At 43.1% G+C, this 12,711-nt stretch overlaps 1 long non-coding RNA gene across 1 annotated transcript in view; it reads right to left on the bottom strand.

Moving 5' to 3' along the window:
* Positions 1 to 12,711, bottom strand: part of LOC141086304 (uncharacterized) — a 200,897-nt gene that overhangs the window by 60,124 nt on the left and 128,062 nt on the right. The window lies entirely within an intron of this gene.

Genomic DNA, 12,711 nt, shown 5'->3' with positions numbered 1-12,711 from the left:
TGACAGACAATACACCTAGTTCAGGTGCACCAGATAGTACATGATCTACAATCCTACTAATATATATCTACTCACTGAACAGTACCTGGATAAGAATGAAGCGATTAACCAGTCAGCATGGGTTTGTAACTAATAAGTCATGTCAGACTAACTTAATTTCCTTCTATGACAGAATCACTGACTAGGTGGATCAGGGAAATACTGTAGATATAGTATAACTTGACTTCAGCAAAGCATTTGACAAAGTATCTCATACAATCCTTATTGAAAAAGTGACTAAGCATGGAGTGGACAACGCAACTGTTAGGTGGATTCATAACTGGCTCAGTGATTGGACCCAAAGAGTGGTCATAAATGGCTGCACATCCAGTTGGAAGAATGTCTCAAGTGGGGTACCACAAGGCTCTGTTCTGGGCCCTGTATAGTTCCACATATTTATCAATGATTTAGATGATGGAATTGAGGGTACACTGATTAGATTTGCTGATGACACAAAGCTAGGAGGGATAGCTAATACTAGAGAAGAGAGAGGAATCAAAAATATATAAACTGAAGCAATGAACAGCAACTAACAGAATGGTTTTAACAGGGAAAAATGCAAAGTACTACATCTGGGCAATAAAAATGAATGGGAGAAATAGGGCTAAGTAACAGCACACGTGAAAAAGACTTGGGTATACTAATAGATCATAAACTGAACATGAGTCAACAGCGTGATGTAGCAGCAAAAAAGGCAAATGCAATTCTGGGATGTATTAACAGAAGCATACAGTCTAGATCACGTGAAGTCATTATTGCCCTCTACTCCTCTTTGGTCAGACCTCATCTGGAATATTGTGTCCAGTTTTGGGCACCACATTTTAAAAAAAACATCAACAAACTGGAGCAAGTTCAGAGAAAAGCTACCAGAATAGTGACCGGTCAGCAAACCATGTCAACCTCCAATCTGGCTTCCGCCCCCACCATTCCACCGAAACTGCCCTGACCAAAATTACTAATGACTTACGCACAGCCAAAGCTAAGACAGTTCTCCATCCTCCTTCTTGACCTGTCCTTTGCCTTCGACACAGTCGACCACTGCCTACTGCTACAGATCCTCCTTCCTTGGTATCAAAGACCTTGTACTGTCCTAGATCGCCTCTTACCTTTCAGACCACACATTTAGCGTTTCCCACTCCCACACTACCTCCTCATCCCGCCCCCTCTCTGTTGGAGTCCCACAAGGCTCTGCCCTGGGCCCCTACTTTTTTCTCCATCTATACCCTTGGCCTAGGACAACTCAAAGTCCCATGGCTTCCAGTACCACCTGTATGCGGATGACACTCAGATCTACCTCTCTGGCCCAGATATCACCTCTCTGCTGTCCCAAATCCCGGAGTGTCTATCAGCCATATCCTCCTTCTTCACCTCTCGCTTCCTAAAACTCAATGTAGACAAAACTGAACTCATTATCTTTCCTCCATCTCACGTATCTTCCCTACCCTATCCGTTATGGTAAATGGCATCACACTCTCTCCCACACCTGAAATCCGCTGCCTTAGAGTAACTCTCGACTCTGCCCTGTCCTTCAAACCACACGTCCAAACTTTTGCCACCTTATGTCACCTCCAACTCAAAAATATTTCTAGAATCCGTCCCTTCCTCAGCCCTCAATCTACTAAAACTCTTGTGCATGCCCTCATCATCCTCCGCTGTGTTTACTGCAACACCCTCCTCTGTGGCCTCCCCACCAACTCTCCTGCGCCACTCCAGTGTGTCCTTAACTTTGCTGCCCGACTAATCCACCTCTCTCCTCACTACTACCGTTTCTCCCCTCTGCAAATCCCACGACTGGCTCCCAATTCCCAAACAAATCCAGTTCAAACTACTAACACTGACCTACAAAGCCATCCACAACTTGTCCTCTCCCAATATCTCTGAACTAATCTCCCAATATCTTCCCTCACATAATCTTCGATCCTCCCAAGACTTACTTTCCGCCACACTTATTCATTCCTCACACAACCGCCTCCAAGATTTCTCCCGAATATCCACCTTCCTCTGGAATTCCACGTCTCAACACATCAGATTATCCACCACCCTCGGACCCTTCAGATGGAACCTGAAATCCCATCTCTTCAGGAAAGCTTACAGCCTGCAATAACCATGCTGTCGCCTCACCACCTCCCGAGCTGCCGCCTCACCATCACCAGAGCTTCTGCATCCACAACCTTCTGTCTCTTCCCCATTATCACGTAGAATATAAGTCTGCAAGGACAGGGTCCTCTCCCCTCTGTACCAGTCTGTTATTGTAAATTTGTTTACTGTAAACGATATCTATAACTTTGTATGTAACCCCCTTCTCATGTACAGCAACATGGAATTAGTGGCGCTGTATAAATAAATAATAATGTTTAGCTTGCAAAAAAGAAGACAGAGGAGACTGAATAGCTATCTACAAAAATCTCAAGGGCTGTCACATTGTAGAAGGATCATCTTTATTCTCATTTGCACAAGGAAAGACTAGAAGCAATGGGAGTAGACACAGATTAGGTATTAGAAAAAAAACTTTTTGAGAGGGTGAGCAATGAGTGGAACAGGCTGCCACGAGAGGTGGAGCGTTCTCCTTCCATGGAAGTTTTCAAACAGAGGCTGGACAGACATTGGTCTGGGATGATTTAGTGAATCCTGCTTTGAGAGCAGGGGGTTGGACCAGATGAACCAGGAGGTCCCTTCCAACTCTACCATTCTATGATTCTATGAACACTTGAGAGATTGCCGATAGTCACAAATTAAAGGGACTGTCAGCACAGAATAACTGTTGAAACCAAATACAGGTGCTCGGTGCCTCACGGCAGGGCCAATTATTTACATACCCCTTCTCACCTACTTGCTTTCCATCCATCTCCACCATTCTCTCGCCTTCTGAAGCCAGAGCTGTCAAAGACGAGGGGTGGTGTAGATAGATGGAAAATAAGCAGGTAGGAAGGTGTATTTAAAGGTTTGGCCTCACCATGGTGCACCAAGCGTAGGGACTTTGTCAGGACAGAATGACTGTTCAAACAAAGTCCTTTCAAACCAGGGCTGTGGAGTCGGTATAAAATGGACCGACTCCTAAAATATATAATACATTGGGTACAGTAGTTCAGTGCAGGATGTACTGTAAATGTTTTCATAATGATTTGGGAAAGATATGAAATGTCCTATGAATGTCTATTGTGTTCCTGATCTAAAGATCTCAGCTTTTAGTTGAGATGAATTTGTGCTGCACTTTATGTACATGCTCCATAGTGAGGCAGTTGGGATTCGTGGATTCGGAGGTCAGTGAAATTAAGGAGTGGGAGTCGGAGTCAGAGTCTTTGATTTGACTTAAGGCCCTGTCACACTAAGAGAGATCGCTAGCGATATCGCTTATGAAAAATGAGGATGAATGAACTCATTGAGATCAACATCCAAAACTGCGGAGACACCATAACGTTTCTCAACGCAGTGATTCTAGAGCAATGCCCCCCATCCCTTATGGGAAATATGTAAAAACATGCAAAACAAAAGCCGCGGAGACACCATCACATGTTTCTCAACGCAAGCAATGACTAGCCAGGTCTTTCCCCGGGAAGGAACAACCACGGGAAGGGCAGTCTCCAATGAAAGAAACCACCTATGCCAAAACATGGTATCCATCCACAGACAGCTGTTTCAGGGATCAGTGTGGAGTAGGAAATACGATTTTGTGACGCAGCAGCGATATTGCTAGAGATATCGCTATGTGTGATACTTACATCCGACCAGCTCCTGATCGCGCGAGAAAGGCCTGGACCGTTTCTCGTTGGACGCTTCCTGCTGGCGCTGATGAGCGACGCGTGGACGCGGGCAAACGTCTTCATCGCCGTGTCTGACAGGTAAGTAACGACCGCTGCTACGTCGCTGGTGAGATCTGCCTGCTTGGCAGCTCACTAGCGACCCTTTAGCGATGCACCAGCGAGCCTGACCGGGTCGTATCGTGGTCGGGATCGCTGGTGCATTGCTAAATGTGATGGGACCCTTACTGACTCCACAGCCCTGCTTTAAACCAGGGGTCCCCAACCTGTTGCTCGAGAGCCACGTGTGGCTCAACGGCCTCGTGATGTATGGCTCGCAGCTATCTGCCAGCTTAGTGCATTAGCACCGGGTGTAGCAAGAGTAGACCGCTAGATGGTGACTTTTGTGTAGCCCTGTAGACCTGAATGAGGGTATGATAGGAAATCCTGGAGCTTGACATACTGCCATGGTGTGATTTCAATGGAAAAGTTTTGTCTGTCATTATAACAGTAATAGTGGGCTCTGGGTGTTACTACTGTGAGTGGGGCAGGAGCTGGATGCTGCTTACAACCCTCTGGGGACATCTGCTTTAAACCATCGCATACAGATCTTGGAAAATGCATATGAGGATATGCTGATAATTTGAGCAGTTGACTCAATATAGAAAATGTGTGCATGGTTTGCTCCTTACAATGGTCCTCTGCTCATATGTAAAAAAAAGTCTGCCTAAAACAAAAACCCCCTTTGAGGGTCTAACATTGGCAGATACATTTCCTGTAACAAACACCAATCGACGATACCCCAAGTTCATCAGTGTTCATTTACTTGCATGCGCTACATTAAAGAGTTTTTCTGCAAATATGAAAATTTTTGCAATAATTCGTCCGTTCCCCAGCCATTTCCATTACAAGACAAAAGGTAGGCAGATGCCAGTTCACAGAAGCGTATATGCTCATGACAAAATAATGATTTTTGGTTATGGTACCGTATATTAAAAGGTTGCATCAGTAACAACCAAGAAAATAGCTTTCAAATCATTAGACATGTTAAGGTGGAGGTCACACACATCGATCGGCATAGAAATAGCACACATCCAAGGTGCATCTGCTGAAAATCTTCTCAATGTTGCAGGGACTGTCCATGGCATAGAAATGAATTGCAGATTACTTGCTTACTGTTAATTGTCTCACAATGCAGCTTCAGATTCCTGAAGGTAGACAATTTAGACCGGTGACATGGTCGTGTTACTGGTCTGAATTGTACCCTTTCCTAGACCGCTTTGTTTCTGCAGCTTGGGAGAAACATAAGAGGGCTGAAGCTGTGAGAACCAACGAATAGGCCAGTTACAGAACGGTGTGAGCAGGCTGTACAGAATACGCTCACGCCACGTGTTCCTTGCCCAAGTACCCCGTCAGGCTGGGATGGCAGGGTGACTGCAAACCTATACAGCAAACGAGCAGAGAATTTTTAGCAAATGGAGTATAACGCAAAGTTGCTTGTTTTACAACCACTTTGTAATTTTACCTATTTATGAACCCGAGACAACTCTTAACTCTAGATGGCGTGTGAATAATAGTGCAGCCCTGAATCCATACGGGAAGAAGACTCTACGGCTACCAGAGATCTTGGTGATGAAAAAGTCTGCACGGCATCTCCAAACTCTGACAGTTGGTGTAGTTAAAACAGTATCAAAATGGTAACGGTCACGTCAAATAGCTTTTGAACTTTCAGAAATATTATCTATAGAGGTAAGGGTTCAGAGACCCCCCACGATCACTGAATATGGGCACCACAAAGGTGCAGCCAGTCTTCAGTCTTGGAGGAGTAAGCAATGTGATGCCATTTTAGCACCCAAACCTAGAAAGGCATTAGTGTGAATGCTTATAGCTAGAACAGTTTTTGAAAGGCTCTCTTCTATGAAGAACACAAACTATGAACATCTATTATCACGTTACATAATGGCTACTTTACACTGACCTCATAATGTACTAAAATGGCAAGAATGACCCCAGTGGGGATAGGGATAAATCAGTGTCACTCTACTGTACACTTCATAAGGGGAAGCCCCGGAGTAAAAGAAGGTGTAGGTCAACGGGTCTAAGCCACGACTATGACAATACATGCTGCAAGATGACTCTGGATATCCAGAACATCTAAGCTGCTGGTTTCACAAGTTATAGCAAGTCCCAACAATATAAACATTCACAATATAAAAGATACCGTCACTCAATTATTGGACACTGAATAATATATTGCGTGACAACAATCCAGAGGGGAATGGATTCAATAGTAAGCATACACTTTATAGTAAACACCTTCTATCTAGCCTATGCTTACTGTGGCATCAGTACCCAGCTCCGTGTGCACACAGACAGGAGCTGTGCACCTTTTGGGGAAGTGTTTGAGCAAATCAATGGTTTTCTCAGGATCCGTACCTCCACTAAACATCTTGCAAATTACAACACATGCAATATATTAAAAAATAAATACTGATAAAGGTTTCTTTACTTTTAATAAAAAATTAACCTTACCAAAAGCCTCAACGACAGAGGTCACTGTCCATGAAGAATAAAGCGGTAGTGAGCTGGCCCCATTTTCATGGCTATATCCCCAGCTGTCTGCCTTCAGCTTTACAATAACTGCGTTACCATGAATTGTACACATGTAGTTTGTCTTGTCTGAGCAAACTTAATTCCAGCTGGCTTTTCAGAGTGGATGATAAGTTGAGGAGACAGGAGAGGGGAAGAAGTGTCTGATAAGTGGGTAATTAAGCAAATTTCTCAGATAAGATATATAAAGGTTTTTTTTTTAAGGTACTGTCACATTTTAGCGATGCACCAGCGATCCCGACCAGCGATATGACGCGGTCAGGATCGCTGGTGCATCGCTAAGGCTAGTTTCACACTTGCTTTTTTTTGCAGCGCGTTTTTCCCGCAAAAAAACGCATTGAAAAAACGCATACAAAAGCATACAACTGCTGCGTTTTTTTCAAGCATTTTTATGAGCATGCATGAAAAAAACGCAGCGTTTTTATGCGTTTGTAAGCGTTTTTAGTGCGTTTTTACCGCGTTTGCGTTTTTTCCAAACATTAGGTGGCCCCTCACACTAACCCAAACCATGACTTTACTAACCCTAACCCTAACCCTTAACCAAACCATACCCTAACCCTGACCCTAACCCAAACCCTAACCCTTAACCAAACCATACCCTAACCCTAACCCTTAACCAAACCATACCCTGATCCAAACCCTAACCCTGACCCTGACCCTAACCCTAACCCTTAACCAAACCATACCCTGATCCTAACCCTAACCCTGACCCTGACCCTAACCCTAAACCCCTTAACTAACCCTAACTCTAACCCAAACCCCTAAATTCCATTGTCTAAACTAATGTTAAAAAAAAAAACGCATGTGCAAAAAAACGCATACATAAGCATGCCAATGCGCACGTATGCGCATCCATAGGCTATAATGGCCATTTTTAGCGCAAAACGTGCGCATACGTGCGCATGCGCTTTTTTGCAGGGCCAAAAAATGCAACATGCTGCGTCTGGAAAATACAAACGCACACCCCAAAAAAACGCAGCGCATGAAAATCGCATACGTGCGCATGCCAGCGCGCAGGTATGCGCACCCATGTTAAATATAGGGGAAAAAACGCATGCGCAGGTATGCGTTTTTTTCCAGCGCAAAAAAACGCAAATGTGAAACCAGCCTAAGTGGTCGCTAGTGAGCTAACCTGCACTATTGATCTTTGAAACTGAAAGAAAAAGGTCCATTTTAAATCATGTCTGGCTGGCTTACTGGAGCAGTGGCTACGATGAAAAAATCAAGTTATATTCAGTTCCCTGATGATTGGAAGCAAGCGTCTGCAGCGAGTTGTTTTGGTCAGCGTTCACTACATAGTTAAAGCACTGCAAGCACTCTCCCTGCACAAACATCAACAGCGTGGGAGAGTGTGTGAACTGTCATTGTGCAGGGGAGCAATTACAGCAAACCATACCAGCCATTTAGTGAGTGGTGACTGTATGAGTGCTGTGTACGCTCCTGAGGACTGGAAGAGTGTCTGCTGGAGATTTACAACTTCACTTTCTCTTTGCAGCTGATGTTTCAGTATGAATGCCAAACAGGATCTTCCTTACCGCCAGATTAAATCTACAAGTAAATTGCGTTTTATGAGGGTGACTTGTTCCCTTTAAAATTGATCTTTACAAAACAAGACCTTACATATTGGTCAGTGTAAAAACTAGAAAATTGCAAGATTGTACATAAAGTGACATTAAAACTGACCCATCACCAAATTGCACAATACAAATTTATTAAATATAGGTATCTGACCTAAAGGATTATACAGATGTGGCCAAAAGTTTTGAGACTGGCATCAATTTTGTTTTTCGCACAATTTGCTGCTTCAGTGTTTTAAAATCTTTTATAGTCAGATGTCTGTATGGTTACTGAAGTACAATTATAAGCATCTGACACGTTTTTACACTTTTATTGATCAATACATCAGGTTTTGCAAAAAAACTTATTTACAGTGTTGACTCCCATTTCAAGACTTCTGTAATTCTCCCTGACATGTTGGGTATCAGCTTCTGGGCCAAAACATAACTTGTCTACAAGTTCTTAATGAGATTGAGATCTGGGGAGCTTCCTGGCCATGGACCCAAAATTTCAACATTCTGTTAATCAACCATTTGGTTATCACTTTTGCCTTGTGAAGTGGCAATCAATCTTGGTTGAAAATACTTTGTTCAACACCAAATTGCTCCTGGATCGTTGGGAAAAGTTGAACTTGGTGCTATTGATGTGTATAGAGATCTTATAGCTGGCTATTGTGAAGGCGGTGCCATCTTGCTGGAGAAGAAAAAAAAACGTCCTCCTCCAAGATGGCGCTGCCCGCACCTGTGCAGTAGCAGCTGTTGGATCTCTATGCTCACCAATAGCTGCTACTGCGCAGGGGGCGCCATTTTTAAATTGATTTTTTTTTCTACTTTTGCCTGAAGGTTTTTTTTCACTATGTACAGGTATTCATTATGCAAACTAGGGGGCAGGTCACTGAGGGGTCAGTGACCCATCAGCAGTGTGCATTATGAATAGCTAAGGCCTGTTTCACACTTCCGTTTTTTCAAATCCGTCAAAATCCGTTGTTTTCCGTAAAAAAACGGATCCGCCATTTTTTGCAGGATCCGTTTTTTTTGTCCCATAGACTTCCATTACGGTTACCGCGGATCCGTCAAAAAAACGGATCCGTTTTTAAAAAAACGGATCCGTTTGCATCAGTTTCCGTCAAAAAACCGGAAACGGATCCGTTTGGCGGACACAAAAACGGAAGTGTGAAACAGGCCTTATCAGAGCACCACATAAAGACCCTGTCAGGCCGCCCCAGAGCACGAGCATATTATTAACTAAAAACTGAAAATAAAGATTACAACCCCAAGACGGATATAATCTCAGCTATCATTTTAATCAATATACCGACGCCGACCTGACTCTGTCTGTAGGTTACTGTGCACAATTCTGCTGACAGGTTCCCTTTAAGGACCAGGGGTATTTCCGTTTCCTTTTTTCCTCTCCTTCTTTCCAGAGCCATAACTTTATTTTTCTGTCAATATGGTCAAGTGAGGGCTTGTTTTTTTGCTGGACAAGTTGTACTTTCGAACGGCACCATTGATTTTATCATATCGGGTTCTGGAAAATGTACATGAAATTGCAAAAAAAAAGTGCAATTCCACAATTGTTTTTTGAATATTTTTTACCATGTTCCCTAAATGATAACACTGACCTACCATTATGATTTTCCAGGTCATTACAAGTTTGTACATACCAAAGATGTCTAGGTTTTTTGTTGTTTTTTTTTTTTTTAAATTTAAGTGATAAAAAAAATCCAAAATTTGTCTCCCTCCCAAAAAAAAAAAAAAAGAAACTGTTGCCATTTTCCAAGACCCGTAGTGTCTCCATTTTTCGGATCTGAGGCCGGGTGAGGGCTTATTTTTTTAGGCGTCAATCTGATGTTTTAATGACGCCATTTAGGGGTAGATACAATCTTTTGATGGCCCGTTATTGCAATGCTGCAGCAATCAAAAAAAAAAAAATCGTAATTCTGGTGTTTTGATTTTTTTTCTTGTTACGCCGCTAACTGATTAATTCTTTTTATATATTGACATATCGGGCAATTCTGAACGAGGCAATACCAAATATGTGTATTTTTTAATTGTTTTATTTTGAATGGGGCAAATGGGGGTGATTTGAGCTTTTGTTTTTTTTTTTATATATTTTGTAAAACTTTTTTTCTTACCGACTTCAATAGTCTCCATGAGAGACTAGAAACTGCGATCATCTGATTGCTTTTGCTACACAGAGCAGGGCTGCAGCCCAATGTAGCAGAAAGGCTCACTTGCTATGAGCGCCGACCGCTGGGCGGCGCTCATAGCGATCTGGCAATTATAACCACAGGGGACTCCGGGAGACCCTGGGTTGTCATGCCAACACATCAGCAACCCAGGGTCATGTGACATGGGCGCCGATGGGTGTGGTCAATGACACTTCCTACACGTGCATGTGAAGTGCCACTGTCAGTGGCATTTCACATGTTGTTAACAGCTGCGGGTGCATTGCAATTCCACCCGTGACTGTTAGGGCCACCAGACAGCTGATCAGATCAGCTGCCATGGGACGGAAAAGGTGTGTGCTCATCGCCGGAGCCTGTACCAAAACAGGGGGAGGCGTCCAATGTCAGATATATCAGTCGTTGGACGTTAAGGAGTTAAACGCCTCACCCAGCTACTCCCATCTGCCAAAACTTTTGCAGTGACTCATGCAGGGAAAACTGACCTTTCTACATAGGCTACATAGAGTTTAGAGGAGTAGACAAGCTTAGACTAATAGACTAACTCAGCTAGTTTTTAACCCCTTCATGACCGGAGCTTTTTCCAGTTTTGCGTTTTCGTTTTTGCTACCCATCTTCCCAGAGCAATAACTTTTTCATTTTTCCGTCAATATGGCCGTGTGAGGGCTTGATTTTTGCGGGACGAGTTGTACTTTTGAACTGTGTCCGGGCCAATATCGCCCTTCATCTATGTTTGCTGGTTGGGCAATGTGTGGAGGTCAATCCTGATATGTCTGTGTTCAGACCTGGTTGGCCTTCATCTGCACTTGTTTCATCTGGCTTCATGGGAACGATCCAGCAATGTTCAGGTACAGATTGCACTTGATGTGGTCATGCTCTTAGGAGGCCGTAATGGCACAGTATTTATTATAAATGTAGAGTAGGACCCCCCACATGAGATTGCCTTGGCGCGGCGGGGTGGCTCAATTGAATTGATCAATTTTTTTTGCCAAATATCTCATTTTTGAATACAGTTGGATATTATGTGCATATGCACTTCAATTTATGCGTTCTAACCTTAAGCAGTGCTGGCTTCCCCCCCTATTTTCTCGTACTTTTGAACTACACTATTGGTTTTACCATGTTGTGTACTAGAAAATGGGAAAATATTTCCAAGTGCGGTGAAATTGCAAAAAAAAAGTGCAATTCCACTCGGGCTTTCTGTTTGGCGTTTTTGCTAGGTTCACTAAATGCTAAAATGGACCTGCTATTTTTATTCTCCAGGCCATTACTAGCTCATAGACACCAAACACGTCTGGGTTTTTTTTTTTTATATCCAAGGTGAAAAAAAGTTCCAAATTAAAAAAAAAAAAATTGAGCCATTTTCCGATACCCATAGCGTCTCCATTTCTAGTGATCTCAGGTTGGGTGATGGCTTATTTTTAGTGTGCTGGGCTGATGTTTTTATTTTAATGATACCATTTTGGTGCAGATACGTTCTTTTGATCGCCCGTTATTGCATTTTAATGCAATGTCGCGGCGACCAAAAAGAACGTAATTCTGGCCTTTTTTTAATTGATAGATCAGGAGATTCTGAACGCGGCGATACCAAATATGTGTATGTTTGATTTTTTTTATTGTTTTATTATGAAAGGGGGTGATTTGAACTTTTTATATTTTTAAAAACTTTTTTTTTTTTTTTCACTTTTTGCATGCTTCAATAGTCTTCATGGGAGACTATAAGCTGCCACAATCCGATCGGCCCTACTACATAGAGGCGATGCTCAGATCGCCTCTCAATAGCAGAATTGCTCACTTGCTACGAGCGCCGACCACCAGGTGGAGCTCACAGCAGGCTGGCACTGACAACCATAGAGGTCTCCAGGAGACCTCTGGTTGTCATGCCAACGAACCAGTGACCCGCGATCATGTGACGGGGTCACTGGTGGGCCAGAAGCGCAGCAGCATTTAACTAGTTAATAGCCACGGCTATTCCAGGCACATGTTAGCTGTTCAAAACAGCGGACATGTTTCGGGAAAGATGTGGGCTCAGCAACGGAGCCCAAACCAAAGTTAGGGAGTCCGACGTTGAGTACTATTACGCCTGACTTCGGAAAGGGGTTAGTCACGTGATGTCATAGACCTGATGAAAACCAGAAGAATTGAGTAGAAAATCAAAATGAGCAACTGCACGTACACAGTGCTATATAATATATTATGAGAATAAAAAGTTTGATGGGAGGATTGCTTATTTAAGCAAAATTAAGAGTGATCCCACTCCTTTGGATAGAAAACAATCTCACACGACTGTTTTCGGGATGCTTTACTGTTGGCCTGAGACAGGACACATGGTAGTGGTCACTTTTCCTTCTCCAGAAAGTCATTTTTCCAGATGTGCCATACAATCTGAACAGGGTCTAATTAGAGAAAATAATTTTGCAGGAAGGACAGTGATTGAACTGAGGACTGGGGAAAAGTCATCTTCTCTGATCAAGCTCCCTTCAGACTGTTTGGATATCTGGAAGAATGACTGTCCTCAGAAAAATAAGTAATACACCACAGAAAAATACTAGTCCGCACAGCGAAAAAGTCTGAGCCTCAGCA

This window comes from Dendrobates tinctorius, unplaced genomic scaffold (assembly GCF_039654945.1).
Source record: "Dendrobates tinctorius isolate UK_male_01 unplaced genomic scaffold, ASM3965494v1 ptg000031l, whole genome shotgun sequence".
In the NCBI taxonomy this organism is placed as follows: domain Eukaryota; kingdom Metazoa; phylum Chordata; class Amphibia; order Anura; family Dendrobatidae; genus Dendrobates; species Dendrobates tinctorius.
Note: the sequence above shows the minus strand (reverse complement) of the source record. Positions and strands in the feature narration are given on the sequence as shown.